This window comes from Limulus polyphemus, unplaced genomic scaffold (genome assembly GCF_000517525.1).
Source record: "Limulus polyphemus unplaced genomic scaffold, Limulus_polyphemus-2.1.2 Scaffold656, whole genome shotgun sequence".
Taxonomy (NCBI): domain Eukaryota; kingdom Metazoa; phylum Arthropoda; class Merostomata; order Xiphosura; family Limulidae; genus Limulus; species Limulus polyphemus.
This window is the reverse complement of record NW_013666266.1, coordinates 187180-199149: the sequence shown is the minus strand read 5'-3', so window position 1 is coordinate 199149 and position 11970 is coordinate 187180. Positions and strand designations below refer to the sequence as shown.

Below are 11970 nucleotides of genomic sequence, written 5' to 3'. Positions count from 1 at the left end.
TAGTAGTCCAATTCCAGCAAAACACATTATATTAACATCAATTAGCCACTGTAAGATTCTACTTAATTAAACTGTTTGTAGGGTGACTAAGAAAAAAAAGTTAATTTTCTTCTAGGTACTTTATGGTGTGAGAATATAGTATAATATTTCAACAACTAATAAGTACTAGCCTGAGTTGTTGCTCTGTACATCATTTACAAAACTGTAGATGTCGTGTATAAAAGAAACATTGCAGAGATAAGCATAATTAATACAAACCAAGAAATTCAGTATTGTCACACAACTTCAAACGTACCATAAGCCTTGAAGGGGTACTTAATTTCATTAAATTGGCAAAGAAAATATATAATGTGAAGTAATTTATTGTTGAAAAACGTATCCCTTGAGCACATTTCTTTTGTGGCTCGAGAATTGGAAAGTGTGCATCCCTCTTCAAAGCATCGTGATAAGACTTGAACTGTGTTAATAGATTAAATGATTCTTATTGTCTACTGTTATATATCCACTAAAATTAGGTATTTATAAACTTGCTTTAGCAAGTTAGAAAAAAAGAAACCGTTTTACTGTTATCAGTTTATTTCTCCGTAGAACTGGAGTTGTCAGTTGCTAGGGGGAAGAAAAGAGTATCGTTTCCTTGGTAGAGAAAAGAATGTCGGTTTCTAGGGAAAGAAAAGTAAGTAGGATTCAGGGGGGAGGATGTCAGTTTCTAGGGAAGAAAAGGATATAGGATTAAAGGGAGATGTCAGTTGAGGGAATAGAAAACAGCATTTGTTGCTAGGGGGAGAAACTAGTAATAGGTTCTGTGTAGAGAAAAGGATGCTAATTCCTAGAGATGAAGATTTCGGTTACTAGGAAGACAAATTTACAAGAGTGAAAAAAATGAATATCAGTTCCTTAGAGGAGAAAAAGATGTCAGTTGGCAGGAAGAGAAGAAGATATCAATTACTTGGGAGAGAAAAGTATGCAAGTTGTTAGGAGGAAAAAGGATATTTGAAGTGATGATTTTTTTTTTAACCATCTTGAATTGAACGTGTGTTGAAGTAAAAAGATTATCTCCACACCGTCTCGCTTCTGGTTTGGACAAGTTTTAGTTCAAAGGCAAGATACTGTCCGTCTTCTGAATTTTTTATTAATTTTAATTTAGAGGAATGGTGGATGTCCGTAACCCTCGGCTTTCTTACCAAAAAGATGTGTTTGATTGATTCATAAAATCAAACCTGTTTCAACCTGCGAGTAATTATTTAAAACTTCACATGTTTCACTTCCACACATGGCTATACCACTTCTAAAATGTTAGTTATTGCTATACTGAATAAAATATTTGTAATGTTCGTGTTGAATAAGATGAAATCCTCGTTATAAATTATGATTGTAATTTGTCTCGCATTCCACTGCTAGGTTACAAAAACAGGAGGATTATAAATACATTGATTTCAGTAAACTCAAAACTTACTGTAACTTTTCCTCAAAACAAAAATAAACATATCGTAAAATCCCTACCTGCAGGGTAAAGCCATTTTGTAAATTTAGTTGAATTAGGAATGTGACAGCAAGAGAAGAGGAATTTGTTTTGGTAAACATTCCCATTGGAAGGAAATAAAATGTTTCCATGTCAGAAATGTTTTATCTTTAACTCACAGGAACCTTACTTAGACAAGAAAACTGTGACATTTGGAAAATAATGTTGACGTTACCTACTTTGTTGCATTTCAGGCTTTTATAATTGATTTTGAAATATTGAAACATTATAATGTGATGGTCAATCCCATTATTTGTTGTTAAAGAGTAGCCCAAGAGTTGGCAGTGAGCAGTGTTTATTAGCTGCTTTTCCTCTATTCTGTTATTTCAAAATTAAGCACGGGTAGGGCCGATAGCCTTAGGGTACCATTTTTCAAGATTTAATAAACAAACATTAATTAAAATGTCATAGGGAAAACATTTTACCACTTCCTTAAGATTTTACAAAAATAAATCTTATTTAGTTAGTAATAACTAATATAAAAATAAATCCTTGTTTGAGAATGTTTTAAATAACTTTGTTGGCTTAAACCTGTGATGGGAAAAACATTAATTTATATTTTCTAAGTTTGCAGTCACTATTTATCACTCTTGAAACTGTAACAGATTTTAATAATTTTGTATGAGACATGTTAATTGTATCAAAGGCAAACATCTGTACATTTTAAGTGATTTGGTTTATTATCAGATGATGACAAACGTGTATTACTATAATACTGACAGATTCTTGTTATCATGCAACGTATTCGGGGTGATTTTGCCGAACCCCCTATATTTGCGATGTTAAAAAGTTATGGTTACAGTGCAGCTGTTTGTGGTATCTAACTTTTTCTACAAAGTCGCATTCCCCCAGACCCCCCATAGCATGAGCATGCTGATTGTCCTTCTTGCAGTATGTTTTGGCTTTTGATCTCACAAGTTAGAATATCCCGTTCAAACATTCTGTGTATGAGCTTGGTTATTATCACTGTTTCCTACTAATGTTTGATAGTCTTAGTGCAAACGTTGCTCCGTTCTTTTCGTCTGTGACATCCCTGACAGTAACTGTATTTTGTTTACAGGCATTTGAAATAGTTACTTTATTACAGTCTTTCCATGATATGCATGCTCATTTCTGCACTAGTAATCCTTTATGGATTACAGGGGCAGATTGGCCCACAGAGACACTGGGCAGCTGCCCAATGGGCTAGTGCATATGACACATTCTTAGAAATTAATTTGAAATTTGGGTTGGTTCTTTAGTGTCAATCTGTCCCTGGTGGATCGTGATCACTATTTTAATACACTAAAAACCTTTTATTCTGATGCACATCAGAAACTTAAGTTTATCATGTAGTTTTTGTTTATTACTGAAATTATCAGTTGGAATGTATCGATTATTTAGGTAAAGCATGGCTTCTATTTATTTTAAAATCCCTAGTTTATATTGTATCATTATTGTTGGAAAAGATATAAGCTAGCCCTGTGTATTACTGTAAAATTAATGACTGCCACAGTATCATTATCTTTGTTAAATATGGAAATATTGGTGTTTATTATTCTAAAACCAATGATTGCAAGAGTATCGTTTTCTTTGTTAAACATATAAACTAGTCCCTGTTTAAATACTGTACGATCATTGATTGCCATAAAATGTTATTTTTGTTAAACATATATAAACTAGCCCCTGTTTATTACTGTAATGTCACTGATTGCCATAACATGTTGTCTTTGTTAAACATATAAACTAGCCATCTTTAGTACAGTAAATTTGCCAATTGCATAGCATCATTTTCTTTGTTAAATGTGTAAACTAGCCCCTGTTTATTGATGTAAAACCATTGATTGCCATAGTATTGTTTTCTTCATTAAACATGGAAATATCCCATTTTATTACTTTAAAAAGTACTTAGTCACTAAATTTATTAGCTAGTTATGGTGTTTTATTATATTTCAAGATAACTGTTTGCTGAAAGGACATGACATAAAAATGACATTGTACCTTTAGACAGGTCCTTTGTTTTAACTATTTTCGCCACTGATTCTTCTTAAGAGAAATGTTCCTACAACTCGGAGAGTGAAAAGCAGTTTTAAAAATAAATCATACCAAAGATTTTGAAGTGACTCAAGTTTCTAAAAGAATATATCTAATGTATGATCTCTTTCGAAAACAAGATCGACTGCATAACTAAGCATGTAGGTGTCTTTTCTTGGCCTTAAATTTAGAATTGTGTAATAAATAACCTTTCAATTGTATTTAACTCAAAGTGAAGAGAAACTGCATGAAGAACATTCATATACCATGAGTGTTTGGTTAAGTCACTAGTCAACAATGAAATTCTGGTGGTGGTTTACATTGAGAAGTGACAGTTTAGGATACGAAAAAATATATATATATACTAAGAGGTCAAGAAAACTTTTTTTTACCTGTTCTTCTAAGAGTTTTACCAGAACTGTGCAAATATGTTGTACACAAAAACAAGTTTTATATTTTTAGATTGTAAGGAACATCAAACTGGATTAATTCACTTATATAAAAAAGTGGAAGATTATCTCAAAATAATATACGAGGTAGCTGGTTTTTTTTTATGAACCAAACCATTTTAGTTTAAAGGGATTTTCTTATGTCGAGTTTTAACTCTTCATGTTATAGATACTATTTAGTAATCAAAATATCTAAATCTTCAGGAAGTGTGTGAGCTGATGTTGTTTTATCAGTTATTAAACCTGTTTCTCTTCTAATTGTATGGTAACAGCAAAGTAATGAGTCAAGTTGTTAACTTGTCCAAATATCACTCTGGGGCAGACGGAGCAATTTGAGATAGGCTGAAATGGGTTGGAGCAGTGAAATTTACTAATGCACCTCATAATTTCTAGGATTATTATCCAATTAGATTTGTACATTACTCTTGTCTGATGTTAGCAACTTGAAATATACATTAAAAGATGTCTGATATTATATTCTTGAACAGTTATATGGGAAAGTAACTAGTTTATTTATCATTCTTATATTTTAAACTAACATAAAATACCCACATTTTGCTGCAACATTCTAAGGTCCCCTCATGATTCACAGAGGCCTCAATATACCAATTCTTTAATTGATTTATCTCGTGCCGTTTCCCGAACTTAGTTCAACTCTTTTTAAAAGCAAATAGTTTTAATTCAACTTTACAGATTCGTTTTTTTTTCTTCCTGTGTTTTTATTTGGATTTTTTCATTCTTCGAATTCTCCAATATTCTCTAATTCATATTTTTCTTACTGTTGTTTGTTGCTGTTTCCCAAATTTAGTTCAATTCAACTTTTCAAAAATATTGTTTGGCAGAAAACCTTTACATATTGTTCATTCAGTAAGTGAGAATTAGAAAAAAATTATGGGGCTTAAGGGCAAAAAAAATTGGCCCAAATTTTTTGAGTCAAATCTAAAAAATAATACCCAGGTGCACTCCCTCAGAATCCCCTTAGTATGCGTGCAAAGTTTCAGGTCTCTAGGTCCTTTCCTCTTGGAGCTATGGTGGTCACACACACACACACAGAGGCTCTTTTTTATTATTATAGATGTAATTTACTTCTGTTACAAGTGGTCATATGAGTGCCAGTGTAGCTTTTCATCGGTCTGGGATTTGTTTGTTGAATTTGTGTGAAGCTGCTCAAAGACTGCCTGTGCTAGCCCTAATATTGAATTGATAGACTAGAGGGATTATAGCTACTCAACACCACCAATTCTTGGGTCACTCTCTAACAACAAATAGTGGGATTGACCACCACATTGTAATGTCTCCAAGGCTGAAAGGATGAGTTTGTTAGCCAATGTCCTCTTCTTTCTAACAGTGAATATCGTTCATTACAGCATATCCTAAGCAACGAGGACAGAGATATAAAACTAACATGTATAAACTAAGAGATAAAATGTCCTTGACGATGCATTTGTTTGTCTTCTTTCCTTCTTTTTTTTACCGATTTTTCTTTACAACTTAAACACTGTAAAATGATTTAAGTTGTTTAAAACAAATGTAAATAATTTGAAAAAAAGTTTTAAAATGAGTGTTGTTTATTACCTATTTGCACTTTGAACTTTATAGTGGGTTTTAACGTCTGTCACATTACTCTTAAATGTGTACTTTTCTTGCCTTCTGTACGTAAGAAATATAAAATAAGAAAGTAGTTTAATTATAGCAATGAGATGTAACTTCGTAAAGAAGCTTCACAGTTATTTTCAAAGTACAAGAAACTACCGAGATCTAGAAAAACTAAAATTACTTCCAGTTATACATGATTAAAAAAGAAATGTGTCGGGTATTGTTGGAAGATATAAAATATTCATTAGTTGTTTTTTTTTTTATTTAAAATGTTAAAGTTTTCAGCATAGTATATTGAATATCTGTTTCATTTGAACTAATATATTTGTTTTCATGTACATAAGCTCTTGATGTAAAAGTTATTTCTGCTCAGTACACCAGTGGAAATTTGTAAAGGTAATCTGTGTATCATAAAATGTAGAACTTTGGGTGTACTTCTGAGTGATTGTTTTATTGCACCTGAACATTGTTATTTGTCTCTACTTTCTGGAAGTTTATACAAAATGTGTATAACGTTTATTTGTAAACATCTGAAGTTACGTCTAAGCTCATAGGCTTAATATATATAATTTTTTATAATAATCTGTGTAATTAAAAAAACAGGATTTTGTTTACAAAGAATGTTTGATTTTTTTTTGTTTTTTTACACATGATGACCACAGTAATTGTGTTTTATGTCATGTAAGTTTATGCATGTTTTTTTTTTAATCATTATCTGCATGTGGTGTTATTCAGCATTGTATATAAACCATTGCATGTGCCTTCAATAAAGTGCTTTTATCCCTTTTTTCACGTTGTTTGTAGCCTATCTATTTCTTTAGCAACAACTTTTTGCATGATAGCATGACTTTTATTTTGCCATAGAAATTTAGCTATTCATACATGTAACAAATGTAATGCATACCTGTAATTCAAAAGGAAAGCCTTGAGTGAATATATGAAATACTTCAAACTCGATGAGATTACTCACTTTACCGTCCAATCCAGATGTATTATGAAAATACTAGTGGATTGTTAAATCAATCCCTTTAACATTTATAACTTTGCAAGAAGATTAAGAAAACCTATGATATTTGAAAGTTAAAGGTAAAAGGATTAGGTAGAGAATTTGTAAGATAAATTCAAATACATTAAAAAAAAAAAGGTAAGTTTTGACATTTAATACTTTGTCAAAGACTTTAACTAATTAACTATGTGTTGCAAGAGTTGCATGTTGTGAGCATGCTGAAGAAATATGTCCCATTTTGGTCACTTTTAACATCTTCAGCACCACCTTATCATTACCAAAACCAATTGTTAATTTGTTGTTTCTGGCAACTCCCAACCGTACTGGTTGCAAGTTACTACTTTACATGAAGACAATACTGATTACAAGATGGTACTCTGTATTAAAACTGTACTGGTTACAAGATGGTACTTTATATTAAAACTGTACTGGTTACAAGGTGGTACTCTATGTTAAAACTGTACTGGTTACAAGTGGTACTCTATTTTAAAACTACTGGTTACAAGATGGTACTCTATATTAAAACTGTACTGGATACAAGATGTAACTTACAACCAGTACAATTTTAATATAGAGTACCATAAAGTACCATCTTGTAACCAGTACAGTTTTAATATAGAATACCATCTTGTAACCAGTAGTTTTAACACAGAGTACCACCTTGTAACCAGTACAGTTTTAACATAGAGTACCACCTTGTAACCAGTACAGTTTTAATACAGAGTACCATCTTGCAATCAGTATTGTCTTCATGTAAAGTAATTAAAACTGTACTGGTTACAAGATGGTACTTTATATTAAAACTGTACTGGTTACAAGGTGGTACTTTATATTAAAACTAATCCTGGTTGCAAGTTACTACTCCACATGACAACAATACTGATTACAATATGGTACTTTATATTAAAACTGTACTGGTTACAAGATGGTATTCTATATTAAAACTGTACTGATTACAATATGGTACTTTATATTAAAACTGTACTGGTTACAATATGGTACTCTATATTAAACTAATCCTGGTTGCAAGTTACTACTCTACATGAAAACAATAGTGATTACAATATGGTACTCTATATTAAAACCATAATGGTTACAAGATGGTACTCTATATTAAAACCATAATGGTTACAAGATGGTACTGTATATTAAAACCGTACTGGTTACAAGGTGGTACGCTATATTAAAACAATACTGGTTACAAGATGGTACTGTATATTAAAACCCTACTGGTTACAATATGGAACTCTATATTAAAACCATACTGGTTACAAGATGGTACTCTATATTAAAACCATACTTGTTACAAGGTAGTATTCTCTGTTTTTTCTATAATTATGAATCCTTATTGCATAAATATTGGGAATTCCAAATGTCTGTGTAATAAGTGGGGGAACAGGTCAGTTTTTCTTTTCATTAAAGCCACAAGAAAATAATAATAGGCCATAATCAGTACATTGTATCTTAATTGTAAAAAAATGAGTTTTATTGTTGTTGGCACATTTTATGCAACACTAGTGGACATTACATCTAATAATGAATAAAATAATTACAATTGATGGTACATTCTCAGATACCAAATAGGTGAAAATACAAAATACTATTAACTCTAAAAATATCTGGCATTTTTGATGATTTGAGTATGTGTTTAACAATATGAATACAACTTCTTAAAATTGCTGGATTGATAAATTTTTTTATATCATCTCTAGGCTTAACAGAATGTAGCCTTATTTAAATATAATTCAGATATATTTTTGATTAATAAACAGAAGGATTCTTGCAAATTTTAACAAGGAATGATTAAGGATATTTATATTTGGGAATAAAACATTATAATTTTGTAGAGCTATAATACTGTAATATCAGAATAATCTGAAACAGAACTTAATTGATAAGTGCATAAAGTATCAGATGTAACTAATATATTAAAACTTTACAAAAAAGTGAATTTAGTAACAACTTGCTTACCTCTTGATCATATCAACCGCTTGTCACTGTACACCAGCAAAATCATTGGAGATTGGGATGAGGGGATTCTTATGGAGATCCCTGGAAGCTCTTTGACTTTTTCTAAATTTAAAATCTAATAATATGTGGGATTGGTAATGCTGGTGCTTTGTTGTCAAGTTCTTCTAATATTCTGGGGGGGATGGCAACTGCCACCCTATCATAATTGGTGCTCCTCTTGCACAGTGCATTACCTGCTCTTTGCTTCATACGTTTACGACAACGTATGACACACTGTTACCAGTGGTAATCTCCATGAGATATGTGGTAGGGTTCTAACAAATATTTTTTGTAAGTTGTGTTGACTTGTATGTTGTGGAGTTCAAAATCTTCAATCTTTAACCGCTGAATTAACAAGGCTCTCAAATCTTATTTTGAAGGTAAATGATTTTTTTCGTGTGTAAACTTGTAGGCCCATTTACTCAATTTTTATCTTCAGGTGTCTGAAACTTTTGGCAGCTCTGTTGTTTGAATCAAGATCTGTTTACAAGTGGGCTCTCTTTCCTGAGGTTTTCAATGGATCTTAAAACATTCTAAACATACATTTATAAACTTTAAGTAAACTGTTAATTTCTCTTTGGATCAATCATCACTTCTGGTTTAAGCAACTGCTTTAGAATTGTTTACATTTATTTCTGAATTTATTCTCAGTTATAATTAATTTCCAAAAGTTCTAAATCTCTTAGTGGCTTAAATGTTCTTTGTCACAACCTAATCTCCTAAGTATATATATGTACCTTTCATAAGAATTTTTCTGTCAACCTCTGATTTGGTGTTTAAATATTCTCCAGTGTAACATATTAGCATTTCATAGCCAGTCTAATCATGGCAGGTTTGAGTAATGTAGATGAAGGTGGGTAGTTGACATTGAGACTTGTCATTAGCTGTTAGTAGTTGTCATATCCCAACTTAAAGTAACTGCTTGGCTTCAGGCAAATTTCATCGATGTGCAGTATTAGAAGTACTGTGAAAGATGGGATATTCAATTCAATCAGAGCTTGCTTCGAAGGTAAGTAGCTATTACAAGCTAGTACTTTAGATTTTTATGTTAATATTTGTACACATAAGCTTTCAGTTAGGTCGGTAAAGTTCTTCCTACATAGTTTCCTCAAGATACTTAGGAATTAGATTGTTTTTTTTTGTCCTGAATATCAATGGCAACTTTAAAAATTAAGAAATATTAAATCATGTAGAAAACTTGAATTTTATTCATTCTGACTGAGAAATCACAGTTTCAAAACAATTTTAAAACATTAAGTGGTAGAAATTTTAAAACATAATATTGAATTATACAAATTTTTAAAACGTTTAATTTTGAGAGGTACAGATTCATGTAGTTAACTTTAAAGAAAAAACTTGCAGTAATGCTTGGAACAGTTTACATGACAAAACATTTCTTGGGGGTCTAAATTATTAAAACTAGAGCTGTTTAGAAATATTGGGTACACATGATGTCCGAAGTTTTGTGTCGAGCTTCACAGGGTACCATGCCTTTGGTACAGTTGTTACAAGAACTGTTACTGAATTAAAATGTGGAGTTGAAACTCATCACAGTTTGTTTGTTTGTAGTTTTAGCACAAAGCTACACAATGAGCTATCTGTGCTCTTATCACCACAAGTATTGAAACCTGGTTTCTAATGTTGTAAGCCTGCAGACATACATCATGTGCCTCGGGGAGGTTCATCACAGTTAATAAATGAATTAAAACTTATAAAATTTGCTAGAAAACCTATAATTTTTAATGATAAAGTAAATTTCAATCAAATTGAAATCCATTTTTTTTCAGTATGTATTTTTCATATTATGAAAGTATAATTTTAACACTTTACAATCAGAGTTAAAAAATAAAATTTGTATAATTACAGTCTGATCCATCCAACCCATAAAAGGCTAACTAGCATTCACAATACTTTGCCTAAGCAACTTATATGAGGTGAAGCTTGGATGGTGCTATGATCGCCAATGTTTGAAATGCCCAGTAGATATAGAAACAAATATTTATGAATGCACCAATAAATAAAAAGTTCCAATCTTCATTGTAATTTAACTTGTGAACTTATTAAAAGACCTATCTAATCACTAGTGTCAAATAAAATTATGAGGATAACTGTGAAACAAAACTTTCAAGAAAATATACACAGACCTTAAATGTTAAATCACCATCTTTCAGTTAAAGCTATTTAGCACACATACTGCAAAACCAGTGACTACAGTATGTAGTCTTGTATTGTTCCAATTTTTGAACAATAGATGAACTGTTTGGGTATGTGACATTTATGCTGGTATATTGATTTTCAAATAACGCATCAATCAAATATACTGTATTTGCCAGTATATGAGATGATACTTCGTACTCTCAAAACAATGCCTGATTTTATCCCTTGTCTTATATACAGGTTCAAAGATAGAGTTCCATTAAGAACTCTGCAATTAATAGCATATTTAACCAAAACTAGGTTGTTCCTTTTACTTTTGATTGCATTTTTGAGTAAGTGCATTAACATTGTGCTACCAACTGCAGCACAATAACATATTTGTGATTGTATCATTTGTCTCAATTCTTTGTACCTAGAAGTCATTTATCTCACATTTTTTATTTGAAATCCATTCATCTCATCCATCATACTAAAATATTGCTAATATTACATCAAAATAAGTTAGTTTCTGTAATGTACACTAAACATGTTTTTTATAGTAGATCACCATATCTTAAGGTTTAGTATTTCTTGTAAGAAAAAAGGAGTTCAGCTGTGATGAAAACTTTGTAAAGTTGTTTATTACACGTTTGTGACTTAAGTTATGCTGCACTGAGCTGTCTGTAATGTTTGACGAGCATAAAAAAAAACACATTTGTGGTTATATTGATTACCCCTAGAGTGCAGGTTAGCACAGTTTAAAAATAACTTAGAAGAATTTCTTTACAAAAGTAACATCCTAGATTTGCTTGACAACAGAGATCATTGCTCTACACCAAACCTCAAAGAAATACACTTAATGTGCTCAAAAACATAGCATTACAGTGTAACAAATTGTTGAGAATTTATGGTGCAACAATCAAATAAAGAAAAAAGTTTATTTCAAAGGCAGTTTAGGTAAGAGGGAGGAGTAGTAAGGCATTCAGCCCATCTTTTTTCCTTCACACACCTTTTACAATCGTAAACTTTTACCATTTGACAAGTGCAATGCTTATCCTGTAATGAAATATTCAATCTCATGGCCCTTATGAGCCTTTTAATGTAAATACTAATCAAAGTGAAAAGATCCGCCATGAAAATAACATAATGGGCAACCCAGTACGTGTATATACATCATTATATTAAAACCTAATTAACTGTAAACAGTGAAAAAATAATATTCCAGACAGAACAAGATGAAT

General features: G+C 31.3%; 1 protein-coding gene across 3 annotated transcripts in view; it reads left to right on the top strand.

The window, feature by feature from the left end:
• LOC106459743 (E3 ubiquitin-protein ligase CBL-like) overlaps nucleotides 1-11970 on the top strand; it is a 42785-nt gene that overhangs the window by 20008 nt on the left and 10807 nt on the right. The window lies entirely within an intron of this gene.